Source organism: Bombus flavifrons, unplaced genomic scaffold (genome assembly GCF_040668555.2).
Source record: "Bombus flavifrons isolate JBK064 unplaced genomic scaffold, iyBomFlav1_principal scaffold0019, whole genome shotgun sequence".
Classification (NCBI taxonomy): domain Eukaryota; kingdom Metazoa; phylum Arthropoda; class Insecta; order Hymenoptera; family Apidae; genus Bombus; species Bombus flavifrons.
The window spans coordinates 657,035-678,060 of NW_027184764.1; the positions used below are offsets into that span (position 1 = coordinate 657,035).

General features: G+C 38.0%; 1 long non-coding RNA gene across 1 annotated transcript in view; it reads right to left on the reverse strand.

The window, feature by feature from the left end:
- LOC138189209 (uncharacterized) overlaps window positions 1-21,026 on the reverse strand; it is a 305,032-nt gene that overhangs the window by 283,858 nt on the left and 148 nt on the right. The gene's annotated exons all lie outside the window — the stretch shown is intronic.

Genomic DNA, 21,026 nt, shown 5'->3' on the forward strand with positions numbered 1-21,026 from the left:
TGTAAGACCATTAATGCAGACAGTGGACAAAAGACAGTGGAGTGAAGACGATTACCAAAAGCCGCCGTGGTTTCGCCCTTCAGTGGTGGTTCATTGAACATCCTCATTAGCGCTGAGGTTGCCGTCTCCGTGCCACCATAACGCGCAAGAAAATGTCCCGTAAATTTTATCCAAGTAAAACCACTGACCGGAACATGGATAAGCCACTGTGCTGCTGTACCCTCTAGAGCACGACTTATAGTGAGATATATCTCGTCGTCTTGTAGAGGTCTTTTTTCCATAATTACACTAACAGTCGCGCACCACGCAGCTGGGTCGGCACCCGCGATTTCGGGGTTAAAACGCGGTAGCGAAAATTTTTCGGGTTTTACACTCGGTTCCTGCTCCCTCGGTTTTAGCGCTATCGTCTAAATTAACTCGTGCATAAGGGCCATCTGCTCTTGTATCACTATAAGCGGTTCTGATCCCACTTCTGATGTCGGGTTAGGGTTAGAATTTTTGGCGCGTAACAACTCTTCGCGTGAATTAGCCATTGTTTTACACAGCCGAGATGATATTTACTCTCGCTCCATTTTACGCTCCGAATGAAATGCAAGACACTTTTACCGTCAAAACAAGCCTAACTGTTCGCAAATCGCGATTATTTCATCGATTATGACGGAAACTCACCGTCATTTCTTTTCCGTTTGAGATATTTCGACGTTTAAGAACTCTTTTCACTCCACTTCACGCGCCGAATTTAATGCATGCAGGTTTCACCGTCGACACAAGTCCAACAGCTAGCAAATCACGATGAATTCGTCGATTTTGAAGAAAACTACCCGTCATTTTCTTCGCGTTTGAGATATTTCAACGTTTATGCGCTCTTTTCACTCCATTTAACGCACCAAATGTAAAGCCCGCCCGTTTCACCATCGACACAAGCCCAACAGCTCGCAAATCGCGTTATTTCGTTTATTCCGACGTAAACTAAGCATTGTTTCCTTGCCGTTTGAGACATTTCGATGTTTCAGCGCTCTTTTCATTCCATTTTACGCGCCGAATGCAATGCACTCCAGTGTCACCGTTATAACAAGCCCAACAGCTCGCAAGTAGCAATGATTTCGTCGATTTTGAAGAAATCGAAGCGTTATTTCTTCCCCGTTTGTGATATTTCGACGTTTATCCGCCCACAACGCTCCATTTCACGCGCCGAATGAAATGCACGACACTTTCACCGTCGAAACAAGCCCAACAGTTCGCAAATCGCGATGATTTCGTCGATTTTGACGAAAACTAAGTGTCATTTCCTTCGCGTTTGTCATATTTCGACGTTTAAGAGCTCAATTCATTCCACTAACGCGCGGAATGCAATGCACCCCAGTTTCACTGTCGACACAAGCCCAACAGCTCGCAAATCGCAATGATCTCGTTGATATTGTCGAAAATTAACCATCATTTCCCTCCCGTTTGAGATTTTTCAACGAATGAGCAGTCCTCTCACTCCATTTTACGCTGCTAATGAAATGCCCGACCGTTTCAGCGTAGAAAGAAGCCCAACAGCTAGCAAATCTCAATGATTTCGTCGATTTTGACGAAAATTAAGTGTCATTTCCTTCGCGTTTGTCATATTTCGACGTTTAAGAGCTCTTTTCACTACATTGTGAGCGCTGAATTTAATGCACTCTCGTTTCACTTTCGTCACAAGCCCAACATCTCGCAAGTAGAGATGATTTCGTCTATTTTGAAGAGAACTATGCGTTGTTTCCATCCCGTTTGAGATATTTCGACTTTTATGAGCGCCTTTTCTTCCATTTTACGCGCCGAATGTAATGCACTCTCGCTTCTCCTTCGACACTAGCCCAACAGCTCGCAAATCGCAATGATTTCGTCGATATTGTCGAAAATTAACCGTCATTTCCCTCCCGTTTGAGATATTTCAACGAATAAGCTCTCCTCTCACTCCATTTTAGTTTCCGAATGAAATGCACGCCCGTTTCATCTTCGAAACCAGCCCACGAGTCGATATTGTCGAAAACTAACCGTTATTTCCTTCCCGTTTGAGCAAATTCTATGTTTATGCGCTCTATTCGCTCCACTTACGCGCGGTATGCAATGCACTCCAGTTTCACCGTTGTAACAAGACCAACAGCTCGCAAATAGAGCTGGATTTCGTCGATTTTGTCGAAAATTAACCGTCATTTCCTTCGCGTTTGAGATATTTCAACGTTTAAGCGCTCTTTTCAGTCCGTTTTACACGCCGAATGTAATGCACGCACGTTTCACTGTCGACACAAGCACAACAGCTGGTATCGCGATGATTTCGTCGATTTTGACGAAAATTAAGCGTTACATCCTTACGATTTCACATCTTTCGACGCTTAAGCACTCCATTCACTTCATTTTACGCGACGAATGTAATGCACGCCCGTTTCACCTTCGAAACCAGACAAAGAGCTCGCAAATCGCGATGATAACGTCGATATTGTCGAAAACTAACAGTTATTTCCTTCCTGTTTGAGATATTTCTACGTTTAAGCGATCTTTTCATTCTATTTTTCGCGCCGAATGTAATGCACGCCTCTTTCACCGTCGAAACAAGTTCAACAGCTCGAAACTAGCGATGATTTCGTCGATTTTGCCGAAAATTAACCGTAATTTCTATCCCGTTTGAGATATTTCGACGCTCAAGCGCTCTCTTGACTCCATTTTACTCGCCAAATGTAATGCGCGCACGATTCACCGTAGACACAAGCCCAAAAGCTCGCAAATCGCGATGATTTCGTCGATTTTGAAGTGTTATTTCCTTCCCGATTGGTATATTTCGACGTTTAAGTGCACGTTTCACTCCATTATACGTGCAGAATGTAATGCACGCACGTTTTACCGTCGGAACAAGCCTAAGAGCTCGCAAATCGCGGTGATTTCGTCAATTTTGAAGAAAACTAACCGTCATTTCCTTGTATGTAATATAAAAAATGTAATATAAAAAATTATATATTACAAGTTATATATGTATGTCGGGTTTACATTAGAATTAGGGTTAGGGGCATGACATTGACTAGTGCCAATACGATAATTATAGAATTGGACAAGTAACCGTGGTAATTAGGTACTCGAGAAACTAATGACAATGATCCTAGGTTCAATAACGAATCCGCGGTCAACGGGATGATAGATGAATATGCTCGCAAAATCTAAGTCGGACTCTTTGTTGAAACGTAGAATATCCACCGAGCGTACAGACACTAAGTTATTCGCTAATACTGCCTCACGAGAGAATGACTTTCCGTCGCGATGATGCTGCAGAGGAAAACTATGATGGGGTGTGTCTAAGAGATCCTTGGATTCGTCGAGGATAGCCTTCGTTTAGTAGGTGAGGGAAATTGGCGTTGCTGCTAATTGGTCAATCTCCATATCGGTGGTTAGAAAACGATGCTAGCCGCCCTCGAGGGAAAGTTGCTAGTGGGAGACGCCGTTCGTTGAAAAATAGTTCTCTCCTATCTTCCCGTAGCTGGGACAAAGATTGTTTGTCTGTCTGAAGGACTTTAGCCAACTAAATCTTAAGATTTGTATCAGGCCCTCAGGCTAGCCTAACATGTACTGCGAAGACGCATCGACATCTGGCAATCATCTTACTCGAAGAATAGGGTCTGCGTGTGACGAGCCACGGGACACAAACCGTTGGAATGTTTACTGTCGCGTGCCGTCACAAATATTTCTTTTAAGGAGAGCTATAGAATTATTCCGTACCTTTGTTAGACAAACCTGTGACCGCGGTTACGTTCGGCGACTGGTTGTCGCCTTGATCCCAAGCTCATTATCACAAATCTCGAACAAATACAATCGGATCGAATGACGGCAATTGTTTAATTACGCCTATAATAAAATCTAGATTACGGTGTTAAGGGATTTTCCCGAAGTTCCAAAGGGAAGCCTCCGATGTCCTTTCATCTCCGACATATATATTATTTTGATTAGGAAAATTATATTTCGATAAATTATATTAGATTTTGAGGAAATCAATTTTAATAAATAGTAATAGGAGTCAACCGACCATAGTTAAACGCTGAGATCAAGTGATTGGAATTTTGTACTTTGTGCCATCTTTTGACATACACAATAACTGCGTAGTTTAGTAAAGAAAGTAAAGGGTGTATTGAGACAAAATTTCATAACTTTTTGTTGAAGTGGTCACCATTCATGAGAAAACTCTACATCTGGTCTTTTTAGTTTCTCAAGCACTGAAGCCATCGACAGCGCGTAGACAAAAGACTGCGACGAAGTCAGACCATAAACAGTAGACAGGCGACGTTGCCTTCGGGGTTTTCAGTTATTGGGTAACACAGCTAGGGTGCGGATCTGGACCAGCTCAAATTGTATTCTTATTTATAATTACACTTATATTTAAATTTATTTTCTGCCTTACAATTTATCCACTAGATTTCTCTGATTACACATCGAATAACCTCAACAAGTTATGGGCCCAGAGCTGTAAATTGCAAGGCAGCAACGTAAAGTGAATAAATTGTAAAAGTGTTGTGCTTAGTAAAGTAAGGGATAGTGCTAAAATGGAATCAGCAAGTGCGAAGATCGAGATGTTACGCGGCGAAGAAAACTGGCTCCAGTGGCGTTTTGTTATGCGTACACTTTTGGAGGAAGATGACGACCTGATCAACGTGTGTGAAGGGAATCTGTGTCATCCAGGTAACAGCGCGGAGAAAGAAATCGCTCGTGAAACATTTTTGAAAGCAGATCGGTTAGCGAGAAAATTAATCGTGACTTCAGTAGGAAAGAAACCGTTGGATCTTCCTTTATGTTGCACAACAGCACATGAAATGTGGAAGAAGTTGAATACAGTATATGACATGAAGTCAGATGAGAATCTAAATATGGTCCAGAAGCAGTTCTTCGATTTTAAATGGGAAGAATCTGAAAATGTCGCCTACAACCTGTCAAAGTTGGAAGTGATAGCGGCGAAGATGAAAGCCCTTGGGAGTGAAATTGGCGAGAAAATGCTGATAACACGCATTTTATCGGTGTTACCAAACAAATTTGACCATTTTCACAGTGCGTGGGATTCGGTGGAAGAAGGAAAGAATACCCTAGACAGGCTTAGTACCAGGCTGATGACAGAAGAAACCAGATGGAAGAAAGACGACCAGGAAACATCGGTGGCGCTGGTAACAAAGAGTAACAATTATAAAAGGGAACAGCAGAAACAGTCAAGCAAATGTGAATACGAGAAACAAGGACCAAGCTGCTTCAATTGTGGAAAAGTTGGCCATCTAAAGAAGGATTGCTTTAGATTTTTTATATGCAAAAGGAAAGGCCACACCAGTAAAAATTGTTTTAAAAATAATAAAAGAAGCAACAGTAGAAACAACCAGGAACCTAGAAATCAAAATCATACAAGCGGCAAACCCTGATGTTTGGATAATCGACTCAGGAGCTACGGATCACATGACAGGACGACGGGAATGGTTCAACGTCTTCGAAGAATTCGATAACACGGTGAAGATAGAGATCGGCTTACGTTCATGAATGCGTGCGGCAAAGGAACAATCAAAGTAGAGACTTTTGTGGACGGCAAATGGGTAACATGTACAATGAACGATGTTCTGTACGTACCAGGTATGAAAAGAAACCTATTTTCCATTAGATCTGTTGCGAGAAGGGGCATAGATTTCTGTGTTTTAAAGGAAGGGACCAATTGTATGTTTTTACAAAACCAGAAAATAATAGCAAAAGGTTCTGTTATCGGAAATTTGTATAAAATAGTTATGCGAGTTATCATACCGTCAGTTTGTAATTTTAGCAATAGAGCAGAGTCAAACGCGGACACATTGCAGTTATGGCACGAACGGCTATGTCCTCAAAACAACAGACATGTTAAAGAGTTTTTAAAGAATTCGAATATGAAAGTCGTGGAGGATAGTAGCTTTTTCTGTGAAGGTTGAGCGTACGGGAAACAGCATAGATCGAGTTTTCATGAGAAAATCAATCGTGCGAATAAACCTCGCGAAATTATTTATACGGATGTATGTGGACCTATACAAGTCGAGTCATTAGGCAAGAAATTGTATTTTCTTACATTTAATGATGATTTTTCAAAATTCACAAAGATTTACTTCTTACGACATAGGTCAGAAGTAATCGAAAAATTAAAAACTTTTTGCCTGGAAGTTGAGAATCAATTCAACGATAAGATTAAAGAAATTCATAGTGATGGAGGGAAAGAATTCAAAAATAAAGAAGTTAAAGAATTTTTAAGAAGTCAGGGAATTAGGCACACAATTAACGTCCCATACACTCCTGAACAGAATGGTGTCGCAGAATGGGAAAATAGAACAATAGTAGAGGCAGGCCGATCGATGCTATATTCGAAACCAAATCTACCGCTGTTTTTATGGGCCGAAGCCATGAACACAGCAGTACATGTCATAAATAAGACCGGGCCGACGATACAAGACAAGAAAACACCGTATGAACTGTGGTACGGGAAACCGCCAAATTTAGAAAAGTTTAGGGTTTTCGGTACTGAGTGCTTTGCACACATACCTGCGGAGAAGACAAAACTTGACAAAAAGGCGAACAAAGGATATTTGGTAGGCTATCTAGATGACGCACGAGGGTGTCGAGTGTATGCGCCAACAGTAAGAAATGTAATATTAAGCCGTGACGTAATATTTAAGCCCGAACTAGAAAGTGCGAAATTTATTAATTTAAGTTTACCGAAAATTGTCGAGCGCGAAGATATGTGTGCGCAGAGCGATAGAGCATGTACGTATGAAAGTGCACAGAGTGAACACGAAGAACAACCTCCTGGAAATAGCGACAATGTGAGACAATTGAGAGATAGAGCTAAGATCAAACGAACCGATTTTTATGGTAGCCCAGTAACGTACGTAGCGGAAAAATTACCGGTGGATTTTAACGAAGCGATGAGTTCCGAAAAGAAAGAGTTATGGGAAACGGCTATGAACGATGAAATGAAATCGCACCATGAAAATAAGACGTGGATTCTTGTAGAAAAACCTAAAGATCAGAAGGTACTTAGTAATAGGTGGGTTTTAACGGTAAAGCTAAATCCGGACAATTCGGAACGATAAAAAGCGCGACTTGTAATAAAAGGGTGTTCACAAAAAGAAGGCGTAGATTATAAGGAAACCTATAGTCCCGTTGCTCGGTTTGATACAATTAGATTAATGCTCAGTATTGCAGCCAAAAATAATTTACACCTCGGACAGTATGACATTAAAACCGCATTTTTATATGGAGGTCTGAAAGAAGATATTTATATGAAACAACCTAAAGGTTATGATGATGGTACGAATCGCGTTTGTAAATTGCTAAAAAGCCTATATGGCTTAAAGCAGTCTCCAAGAAGTTGAACGGAACGTTTCACAAAATATATTTCAAACTTAAAATTTTATCAGAGTAACGCAGATCCTTGTTTTTATATTTATAGCGAAGACAACAAATTAATGTTGATGACCATATACGTAGACGATGGACTGGTAGCAGCTTCAGACGAATCTCTAATTGATAAATTTTTCGATGATTTAAATAAAGAAATCAAAATTACGAGTTCCAAAGAAGTCAAGAGTTTTCTTGGACTTGAAATTAAAAGATTAAAAGATGGTTCAATATTCATTCATCAGAGTAGATATATCGAAAAAATATTAGAAAAATTTAATATGAATGAGGCAAACAGTGTTTATAGTGGCAATAATGATTGTAACGCACCATACAGAGAAGCCGTAGGGAACTTAATGTTTTTACAAACCGTAAGTAGGCCAGATATTAGTTTTGCAATAAATATAGCGGCGAGACATTTAGAGAATCCAAACCAGTATCAGTGGAAATTAGTCAAACGAATTTTGCGCAACATAAAAGGGACCGCGGACATGGGACTCTTATATACAAAAGCAGGCAGTCTCGAAACCTTTAGCGATGCTGACTATGCAGGCAACAAAGAAACAAGAAAGTCGACATCAGGCGTTGTATGTAAGTATGCGAATGCGGCCATCACATGGCAATGTAAGCGACAACAATGTATCTCTACTGCTCTATCTACGACCGAAGCTGAGTATGTCAGTGCAGCCTCAAGAGCGAAAGAAATTATGTGGCTAAAGAAAATATTTCTTGAATGTAAAATAGAGATCCTTAAGTATATGCTATGTAGAAAATACTAGTGCCGTCAAATTAATTAAGAATCCAGAATTCCATCAAAGAAGTAAGCATATTGACGTAAGATATCATTTCTTGCGAGATTTATACAATAGAGGCGAAATTGATGTAACGTATGTAACAAGCGAAGAGCAACTGGCAGATATATGTACAAAGGCGTTGCCAAAACCAAGATTTGAATATTTAAGACAAAAGTTAGGTTTGAAAAATAAAAAGGATATTAAGAGGTAATTGTTTGTAGGCATGTAGAGTTTTTAGGGAGGGTGTCGAAGTGGTTATCACTTCTAAAAAAAAAAAAAAAAAAAAAAAAGGAAAAACTCTACACGATCTGTTTAGTCTTCCAGAATTCTTTTTGTAATAAATTAATTTGAATGAAAAGGAGAAAGGCGTCTGGCAAATGTACTTGTGGAGGCATCGACAAATTGATTTTCAGATATTTACGACAAGAGTTAGAAAAATATTAAGAGATAATTTGTAAATTTGAGATAATTGTTTGTGGAGATGTAGAGTTTTAGGGAGGGTGTTGAAGCGGTCACCACTTATAAGAAAACTCTACATCTGGTCTTTTTAGTTTCTCAAGCACTGAAGCCATCGACAGCGCGTAGACAAAAGACTGCGACGAAGTCAGACCATAAACAGTAGACAGGCGACGTTGGCTTTTGGGTTTTCAGTTATTTTGTAACACAGCTAGCGTGCGAATCTGGACCAGCTCAAATTTTATTCTTATTTATAATTACACTTATATTTAAATATATTTTCTGCCTTTCAATTTATCCACTAGTTTTCTCTGATTACACATCGAATAACCTCAACACTTTTGACCATTTCTTTAAATTAAGTGCATGTACATTATTTCATTTGCACATACAAGTACATAATGCATATTTGTTAAAATTAGTTAACTGTTATGTAATATGTTTCCCAGGAAAGCTGTTAAAAAATTTGAGAAATGTTGCAAACGTTTACGAACACCTCTAACCCTCCTTTGTTAAGTACGTGGGAGAAAATATTTATTTCGTCTTTCGGGAAAAAATTCCGAATGGAATGAAAAGCGAGATTTTTGAACTGTAGAAATGAAAAAGAATGTAAATGTTACAAACGAAAACGGAGAAAATTATTATATAGAATTATTCTATTATTGCGTAGAAAATCATTGAAAAATGTTCAGGGTAATATTTTTATATTAATTTATAATAAACCAATGCATTTTTCGACATACGACTCTTTTAATCGCAAGTTGCTTTCTTCGATGCTATCGTCTTTCAGATGCTCTTTATAGCTGTTATTTCATTGGTTTGGGTTTTGATATTCAATTGATTCATACAGATTAGTTTTATATGCTGTGTATTTCACCACCTTGTACAGCCATTTACAACACACGGGATACTCAGATAAAGAGGACGTGACGGACGGGGAAAAACAGAAGAGGATGTCAAGCACTTGCACCAACGCTGGATGTAGGAACTAGTGATCATACCAACATGACATTTATCTCAATAAGACGAATGCAGGATGCTGGAGAAAAATAAAGAAAAATTAGAAAAACAAGCGATATGAGAGTAAACGGATACCGTATATACGCCGTTACATTGTACACGAATATAAACAGCTGCCAGAAAATACAATTATGAGAATGATGGACTCACTTTAGCAATTTCAGTATTGTTATTAACAAAACATAGACATATCGTCAATTTACTTCGTCGATACTTTTTTGCAGTTGTCAGACGAGAACGTTTCCCTCGTAATTCTTCAAGATATTACTGCTTTTCAAGCTTAGTATATTGCGTTTTGCCCGAATATGTTTATTCTTCGTTTTTACTATCATCTCGTGCATACGCAATTAACACTTTTAATACTTTTAATAAAAGTATTAATATATATATGATATAATAATATATAATATATATATATGATATATATAATATGATATAATATGTATAATGTAAAATAACATAATGCTACAGCGTTTTACTATTCGCATCGCGAGGGAACTTTATCTCAAAATAAATTTAGAATATGATGCAAACGGTTGAATTTTTCTGCAGAAACCCCGAGTCAGATGTTTCACATATTGAAAAACTGCTGAAAACGTCCCATTTGTAAAAATAATTTAATTATAATCTGCGATGATTAATACCGAGGCAGGGTATACGCCAAAAGGTGTAGGGTGTCATAAAGTAATGATTACCAAAGACTAATCTGAGTATTCAGACTATACTGTTTACGACAGCAATTATCCTTCTACTAAATATTATACCCACCAGGAAACAGGTGCCGGATTAGGACTCTGGGCCCCTGAAACGAAATAATGTACCGATTAGGATTTGTCGAATATTGCAAATCTGAAGCAGAACGATATGGAGATTCCGGTAAGAATTGTAGGAAGACGATGTCGAACTAGAGATATTACGAAAACTCTATTAGGAGCTAATAGCAAGCATCTATTATCATTCCCCCTTTTATTATATCTGTTAATAATAAATTGTTAATTTTTGTCGTTCTCTTTGGCTCTCTAGGCTCCGTTGCAGTTTTTACTGATATTTTAAACAACGTGTTAATATTGCCAAGTAAAAACGGAGCAAATAAGAACTCCTTCAAAAGCGGCATCATTTTCGATTGTGAGTAAATAAGAGATGTATTTTAACGCTGTACCTAGCGAGCATCGTTTACTTTACACAGTACAGTAAGGGCCGGAGCATCGATGAAATTTGATTGGGCGACAACTTGCCCATTCTGCGCAGTGGGTGTGCCTTATAGTGCATTGAAGGGTTATATTGCTACCGGGTACTGTGGGTAGGGATAAGATTTGTAGAAAACAGGTAGTAGCTTCTCGGTACATACTAGCAGCAAGGTTCAGTATTACACTGATGTCCGAAGAGTTTGTGTGGCTCGTTCGTACGATTGAGCAGTTTTAGTAAATTTAAAAATATAAAATATACAAGAATAAGATATTAAATATTTGTCAAGATTCCATTTGAAGAATTGGAGAGCTGTTGAAGCGGAACGAGAACATCTGATATTCGTAAGTTTTGTCTGTAATACATTTCTGTTTGATCAATTGTACACGAATAATATTTCTTATGTCATCTACAATTAGTAGATTCAATTTCAATGTCTTTTTCTTTTAAATAGGTTTAAAGGCGCAATAAATTACAATTAAAATGGATGCAATGATTCCTACAATCAACTTCCGATATTTGATGGAACATAATACAGAATCTTCAGAAGATGAAGAATTACTGGCTGTTCCTTCGACATTGTCAGATGATTCAAATCCGTCGGTTCATTCAATATCGGCGGTTGAGTTAGCCGTACCTTCAACATCCATGGTACTTCCAGAAATTATGGTTGATATACCATCCCCTGAACCTTCAGCAAGGGTGATTGATTTAACATCACCGATACCGTCGACGTCGACAATGCCACAGATATTCTCGATAGAAATGCCGCGTGACGTTCAAGAAAATTATGCTGATTTTCGTTTTGAAGCAGTAAGACGTTCGAGTTTTCGAAATTGGCCTGTATCTTTCATTGACCCTGTCAGTCTTGCAGCTGCAGGATTCTACTATACAGGCGAGGCGGATATCGTAAGGTGCTTTGAATGTCAATTGCTGGCAAGTCAGTGGTCTGTGGGTGATATTCCCATGCAAATTCATGAGATGCGTTCTCCAGAGTGCAGATTTATCCGCAATGAACATTGTAATAATGTACCAATGGGAGCAGATCCAGCTAAAGTTCTACGGACAAGACGAAGAAATAGAAATATATCTTGTCCTTATGGTTTACATTATCAGGAGTCATTTGATTTTAATGACCATCGATTTTCACGAAACCCGACGGCATATGATCTCAGCCGTTTGGGACTAAAAGATGTTATGAAAGCAGCAATATTGGAATACGCTACATACGAATCCAGATTAAATTCATTCGCAACATGGCCTACATATATGACACAGACAAGTGAAGAATTAGCCCATGCAGGCTTCTTCTACACCGGAATAAATGATTTCACTACCTGTTACCATTGTGGAATTACAATAGGAAATTGGAGATCGGAAGAGGATCCATGGGAGAGACATATGATTTCGTCTCCCAGCTGTGGTCATTTTTTACCAGTACGGGGCTGGGAATATGTCAATAATGTAACAGGCCAGGAGTTATATGAAACTTCTGCAGAAGTAAGTACAAAAACTTAAAGCCTGAACCATATGTATAATTAATAATTAGAATATATACTTATGTACATTATATTTATTTCAGGCACCAATTGAAATTACAGATGAGAGTCCTGAGAGATCCAATAGTGAAAATGATACTAATGAAATAGCTCTCGCTGAGAAAGTAGGTAAGTAATAAAAATAAAAACACAGATTCGTTAATTTGTCTGAAATCCGTATACATATAATAAATTCTATTATATATTGTATTTAAATATACTGTTTACTATTTTAGCTGCTCTGGAGCAAGAAAATCGAGCATTGAAAGATGCTCGTTCGTGTAAAGTTTGCACGGAACGACAAGCGACTATTACGTTCCTACCTTGTGGACATCTAGCTACTTGTCAGTACTGTTCGCCAGCATTCACAACGTGCATCATTTGCCGAAGAGAAGTCAAGGCCGTTACCCGTACATTTTTGGCGTAATGCATACACATGTAAAAATTAGCTTATTCATATCTCTTATATAAATATACTTTATAATTGTTTAACAATGACATACACACATTAAGATGTATGGTATCATGTATCGTTAAATTAAGTGTACAAATAGAAACATAATATTAAACTAATCAAATACATTTTTTCTCTATTTTTTTGGCTTTCTTTGTATTTTAAGTGTTACTTAATTAAACATTACTTTGTATTATGTATCTTATTTTATCTGAATAAAGTTAACATTTACCGCATCTAACTAATTGTTCTTTGTTTTATTCCCCTTATTGTTAGTAAAATGAAATTGTATTACATATATATTTGAAATTGTATTATATATATATATATATATATATATATATAAATTTCAAATCATAAGAATCATAGCTTACTTTTTCTTTTATTTATACTTTCTCTGTTTATGCATCGCTTATAATATTCTCTATTTAAAAATAGCTACCGCAGGAAAGGGATCAAAGACTAAAACATTTAATACTGAAGGAGATTTATTGTTAAATGTTTAGAGAAATTGCATCCTTCCAGTCTTCCCAGTTGTGTCCTTCAGCTTTCAGCAGATTCGTTTGGTACCATCTTGCTGCTGTTTTCTCTAAATACATTTTTAAACCTTTTACTTTCTCCTCATCACTTTTCATTTTATATTTTCTGCATTCTTCTTCATACTCTGATATCCAGCCTGTGGCTTCTTGAGTTCCATCAATTTGTTTTATACTAAAGTTTATTTCTTCTCTTTCACGCTTATCTCGTTTTTGGAGAGTTTCTAGAAGTCTTTCCATGTCCAGACTGGACTTCTCGGTTTCCGTCTTTATTTTCCTTGTGGGGGTAATTTCTGCTTCGTCTAGGAACATGTCTTGGAATACGAAGTTTAAGTCTGTATCGATATAAAGCGCTGCTGTCTCGTCATCCATTGTGAGTTTAACATTTCTATACTGGCCTACCTTGGTTAGACTGTTTGCGGCTTTCTTCACTGTTGCTGAACGGAATAATTCCGTCTTCTTATGGATTCTATGCTCTCTAGCTTCTCCCCTTTCGCGTTCTCGTTCATGACGATACGTAAGTTAACTTTCAGCGGCATGGCGTAGCGAAAATCGATTTATAAGGTTCAATTCTAGGATAATTCAGGGATCGATTCTGAAAATCGAGTTTATTGTGAAAATACTTAAATGAAATACAAGGGTAAACAACAATTAATAATTAACAACAATCAATAACAGTAATAATTAAATAAACAACAACCAATTAATAACAGTAAACAATAAATACGAATTTCTGTGCAATGTCTTCCTGAAAATTGATTTTCAACGACCTGAGCTACCGTTCTTTCTCCGTCAGTCTTCGATGTTTTAAATAATTACTCTTTCTTCTGTGATCTTGTCTATCTCCGATGTTGATCTCTGTCCGTCCGTTTGGGAAATGCGTGTCTCTGAAAATGGCTCTCCGTAAAACAAGGAAAGCCGCTCTGTCCGTGAAACAAAAGAAGTCGTGCTGTCCGTAAAACAGAGAAAGTCCCCTTGTTTATCCGCATTTGAACTCTTAGAGAGTTTACATATATATAACACACATAATTTAATAATATATTTACTTCTTGTTCGAGAAATATAGGCACGTATTGACCTAATCCGTAATGTTTTAGTAAAACAAACATCTTTGCTTCTTCTGAATTTAAAATTGCTCCTCTTGGAGGTGTCCTGTAACGTGGTGGTGTTGGTGTATTTTCTCCAGATACATTTTCATCATTCATATTTGGAGGACTATTTTGTTGGCGCAATGGACTACATTCAGGCACATATTCAAGAGTAGTATCAAGATCTTCTTTGTGTTGAATATTTCAATCTTGTAGCCGAATGGAATACAGTCTTATCTTTGCAAACAATACAGTTAAAATAAAATATCATAATTATTTTGTATATAATATAGAGTAGTAACTAACATACCTCTGCAAAGGTAGTTCGCTTACATTTTTTCTACTTTTTGAACAAGTTAGCATTACTACGCCTTCATCTTCATTTACAAATAATAGTTTATCTTTTATTTCATCTTCTATATTCAAATTAATTTCCTCATTATGTTTATTTTGTATAAAATATATATTTGGAGAAGTAGGTAACAGTTCGATCAGATTGCAAGTCAAGGTGAGTGAAATTAAACTATTCTGAACACTTTCTGAATGATTTGTCTTTAAAGCTAATGCATAAGGTATTAAAAGTTCTTTGCTTTAACATTCTCTATTGTGTCAGAAGCTTCAACTTTAAGAGTAATAGTTCTCCCTGTTAAGGTCTTAACGAAGACCTGCGTGTTCCTAGATCTGGGCAACTGTACAATAAGGCAAAAAGAATATATTAATGTGCAATATCGTGAAAAAACGTGCTGAGGTAGTAAATCCTAAAATAAACATTTTTTAAATATTTTTTTAACTTATAGAAACATTAATCATCTCAAATTTTGTTAAACAAAATGATGGCATCACAGCAGACTATCGGTTATTTGAAAACTCATCTAATATTTTTTTGCATAAATATGGAAGAAACAGCTGTTATACTTATATATATTGAAACATTTTATAGAATAGTGTGGATAGTTGCACACAAGACAATCTAAATTTATTTGATAAAACAGTATACAAAAGCATTCGAAGGACAATTCACAATAGAGAATGTCAAACAATGTACAACACGCGCGTATACACATATTTCTCAAATTATATATTCTATATTCCCTACAATGAAACATTGCAGTTAGGTATTACGGCCGCGTTTGGTGGGAAATAATGATTTTCTTGTGGATTTGTGTGGGTTATAGAATTCTGATAGGAGACTGCGAAAAAAATGAAAAGAAAAAAGAGGAAGATAAAAGGCGAACAATACTTGATGTATCCCCTTCTATTTCTAATGGATATGAGGAGTATGGTGTAATAGATACTGAAGTGCACTCAAGTATGTTCAACCCGTAACGTTTATTACGCTTGATAACAATGAATAACAATTAACAGTTAACAACAGTTGATACATAACGACGATCAACAACAGCGACGATTGACCGTGTCACGTCCCGCGCTCCGCACGTGCCGTAACGAAGACGGAATATGTACAATACAAAAGAAAGAATTTAAATCAGAAAATAAATATTAATTAATGAATTAAACGAGTCGCGAACCAAACGAGTAAACCAGGAAATAAGAATAACTACAAAAGGAAAATAATTGAAACACCAGGAATAAATGTGTATATAAATATATTTTTATCAACGCAGCAACAACTTGGAGAGTTACATATAAATATAAACATATATGCCAAACACATAACAATTTAGTAAATATTAGAAATAAAACTTTTAATACTATGTAACAAATTACAAATATATATGTATATATGATATCAAATGGTTAACAGTCTAATGAATACATAACCTAAAATACACAATACTACACTATTAAAGAACTTATATAAAAATCACATTGATGGAAATATGTATATGTGTGCGTATTCTATACTATTAAATCAAATTAACAATCTGGTAAACATAAAATACATAATCAAAACTCGTGATCATTCTAGTAAGGAATTACATATGAAAACTATACTACGAAACATGCATGTGTATATATATATATATATATATATATATATATATATATATATATATAATCTAGATTTTTAACTAAGCTATTAATAATCTAAATGAACAATACTACTGTCATTTTAACAATAATAATAATAATAAATATATAGTCTAATTGCGGTAGAATAAGGGAAAACGAGCGACAGACAGGAAAATCAGTTCGATAAAACTAAAGACCCGCCACTGTAACCTCGCTGATGACATTTGCGAACAGCCATGTTAGATTTACACGCGCGCGTCGGAACACACGCAATGATTGTACGCATTGGATAAATACGAAATACTATATTTCTCACTTCGACTATACGTCAAAACACCGAAACAAGATTTACACATAATCGATAAATAGATCCGAGATCAATAGAAGTCACTGTATGCTAGGGACATTCACGGGCGGCCATTTTGAAACATGCGCGCACTAATTCGTACGTGTTACAAAAAATAATAGTAATAAAATTATACTTTCGATGGGGAAAAGAAAAGAAAAGGAAAAGGAAAGAACAGCGAAAATAAAAATTTAATACAAAATGGAACGTCGTGCTGAGGTAGCAATAAATAATGACACGGGACAGGAATGCTGGGGATTGGTGGAAATCAGCCGCGACAGACGAATCATAAAACACATTGTTAACAATTTTATTATGCGAAAATTACTTTGTCAAATACAAAAAGTATAAAAAATATATATATATAATCGAGTAAAAAGAAAATATAAAACTAAACAAATATATTTAACAAACGTTACATCTAAAATGTATAAATATATATATGTCGGGGTGAGATTGGAATTTTGGGCGCGTGGCAATTCTTCACGTGAGCTATCCATTGTTTAACACAACTAAGATTATATTTTCACGTATACACAAGTCTATTACAAAGATTAACAAATAATAAGTCTAGAGAATAATAAACTTAACAAATAATGAAGTTAGCGAAAAATATATTGAACGAATAATAAATTAAGCAAATAATAAAGTTAGTGGATAATAAGTTGAACGGTTAGTAAGTCTAACAGATAATAAAGCTAATGAATAAAACGTTTAACGGATAGTAAGTTCAATGAATAATATGGTTTACAAACAATAAGTTAATAATCGTTATAAACAATAATTTGAGTTCAAACGAATCCACGATCAACGGGATGACTCCTTACTAAGCGTAGACTGATCTTAAGCACAGAAACACGACGTGTCCCTCTCTAAAGCAGTCATAAGACGAATGCCAGTCTCGTGGAGATTTTTCTCCCTGTACGATTGCATTTTGTTTTCTATACCCGTTTGGAAGCATCGAGAAGGTTCCAAACGCCGTTGCTAGGCACACTCGTTGGAAGCATCGAGAAAGTTCCAAACGCCGTTGCTAGGCAGTTTCTGCCTGGAGTTTTGATTACTAATACAATATATGTCCCATTGCATCGGCACCTCCGAGGCAACATCACACGTGGCTAGGCCCGCTCTCGAGGTCGCATGCCGCCACAACCACATTTCTCGGAGAACACATACAACCACTCCAGACCTCCGTTAGATAAAGCATCCATCCCGTGACCGTGGCTACGTTCGGCGACCAATTGTCGCCTCGAACCCAAACTTGATATCACAAATCTCGAACAATTACAGCTATGATAAAATCCGGGCTAGACTACTAGAAGATGTTCCCAAAATTTCCAAGGAACGGCTTCGGCTTTCCTTTCATCTCCGACACGGCCATTCTGACTGTCACACGTCCTCGTGTGTAGCTAAAATACAGAGTTTTTTTTTTAACATTAGACTCGTTGTAACTAATATTATCTACCATTCAGTTAAATGTTCCAAATAAGTCAAGGGTCCAGTTTGACAGCAAGATTCCGTTCGAAGGTTTAACAAACAAAGAAATGAAAGAGAACTCAAATTGGTAGTGTCATAGTTTGTATTTCGAAGTGCTAGTTGCATTCTGTGAGTCACCAGTCAGACCGCAACGACACGACAGATCATTTTCGATTCCGCACACGGGTGAATCTCAGATTGTTGGATCGTGTTACCACATTGGGCGTATTACGAAAGCGCAGAACATCTCACTGGACATATTACAAAAGCGCAGAACATCTCACTGGACGTCTTACGAACGCTCAGAGCACAACACTGGGTGTATTACTAAAGCGCAGAGGGTCACAGTGGACGTATTACGAACGCGCAGAGAGTCACAGTGGACGTATTACGAACGCGCAGAGAGTCACAGTGGACGTATTAAGAACGCGCACAGCACCACACTGGGTGTATTACTAAGGCGCAGAGGGTCACAGTGGACGTATTACGAACGCGCAGAGCATCTCACTGGACGTATTACGAACGCGCACAGCACCACACTGGGTGTATTACTAAGGCGCAGAGGGTCACAGTGGACGTATTACGAACGCGCAGAGCATCTCACTGGACGTATTACGAACGCGCACAGCACCACACTGGGTGTATTACTAAGGCGCAGAGGGTCACAGTGGACGTATTACGAACGCGCAGAGCATCTCACTGGACGTATTACGAACGCGCACAGCACCACACTGGGTGTATTACTAAGGCGCAGAGGGTCACAGTGGACGCATTACGAACGCGCAGAGCACCACACTGGGTGTACGACCACGACGTGGTATTAATGATCCTCTGAGGTCCGTGTACTCGCATGGTTATTATCACCATCGCTGTCATCGTCGCAGACGTCCAACTCATCAGGAACGCAACTATTTGGCATTTTTCTTAGTTTGTCATGTCTGTCCTTGTATGTCCGTTTACCGTCTAAGGTCTTTAATGTATATCGGTCCCCTTCCAAAATCTCTGCTATCACGAATGGACCCCTGAATTTCGGGTCCAACTTCGTTTGGTTCCTTTCCTCATTTTTTCGTAACACAAAGTCACCAAGGTTAAACCTAACTATCTTGGCTTTCGTTTTGTCGAACCTGTCTTTATCATAGCTAGCGCAAGTCTCCATGTTCCGTATCGCCTGTTGTCTTACACTGGAGATGTCTACTTCCTTTTCCTCGACACTATCAGACAACGTTAAACCGTAGGGCCTTGCTGCCTTGCCAATTAATAACTCCAGAGGACTTGATTTAGTTACACGATTGGTGGTGCAATTCAAGGCTAACTGTATCTCGCCAATCGCGTCTTGCCACGTTCGCCCGGTCGTTTCTACCGTCGAAAACATATTTTTTAGGGTGCTCATAGTACGCTCTACTTGTCCATTGGCCCTACTAGCACCGGTTGCTATTAAGTGGAGTTTAATGTGCCTATCTTGACAGAAACTTTGGAAATCTTTACCCGTAAAGCATCTCTCCTGGTCCGCTATTACCCGGCAGGGGTTACCGAATAAAAATATAGCGGACTTAAGCGCTTTAATGGTATTTAGGGAGTCTATCTTACGGGTATGGTGCAAATATACGAACTTGGTGAAGGCGTCGACCAGCACAACGACATATTCCTTCGAGTCGCTTTTACCACTTAGTTTTCCCGTGATGTCCATGTGAACCGTGTGCCAAGGTATGCTGGTCTTAGGTATGGGATGTAGTTCGGCTTTTATAAGGGTATCTAATACGATGTTCAATCGTTCTAGGGCTTGATCTACCGAGTCAGCGATAATTAAGACGTCATCCAAGTAAACTACGACATATGAATAAGCAAGGTCGCCTAAGGCTTTGAAAATGGCTCTCTGGAAAACGGCTGGTGCATTTTTCAACCCAAACGGCATCGTTACATATTCGTACTGACCGTCGGGGGTGACGAACGCTGTATATTCAGTGGAGTTAGGGTGAATAGGGATCTGATGGAATCCACTGGCCATGTCCAAGCTAATGAAGTATCTCGCACTCTGCAATCTCACGATTTGATCAGCAATAAGGGGTAAGGGATACCGATCCGCGACCGTGTTTTTATTTAGCGCCCGGAAATCTACGCGCAATCTGTCCGATCCGTCCTTCTTCTTCACGAGTAACATGGGGCTCGCGAACGGCGAATTACTAGGTTTTACAATTTTTGCCCTAATCAGTTCACTTATCCGTTCGCGCACTATTCTCCGCTCTTCCCCGCTAAGTCTGTAAGGACTTCTCTGTACGGTGACATTAGGGTCAATCAACCGAATTTCTAACTGGCCCGTACTCACACGCGTCCGCGGGAAACCCGTAATAAATGACTCTTTGAATTTTTCGAGAACAGAGATCAATCGATCTTTGTCGTTACCAACTACATCAGTGTTGATCTCGTTAATGTTGACCGCATCTTCCGCGACTATGCTACAGGCGTTAACCATTTTTGTCTTGCAAATATCGACGCTATTTCGTGTAATATTCACGTCAAAACCTTGGCTCAAAATTTCACGACCAATCATGATATCGTATTTTAAGTAGCTATCGGCAAGGACATGAAAAGTCATCTCCAGTGTAAAACCGTTAATACATACAGTGGACAAGATCTGAAATGTACTGTTAACACAAGTATTTCCTATACCTCGCATTACTACTACATCAGTCGTTTGTTTTGCCAGAAAATTTCGAAGATATAGATTTTTTAATCAACGAGCATTCGGCTCCGGAATCGAAACAAA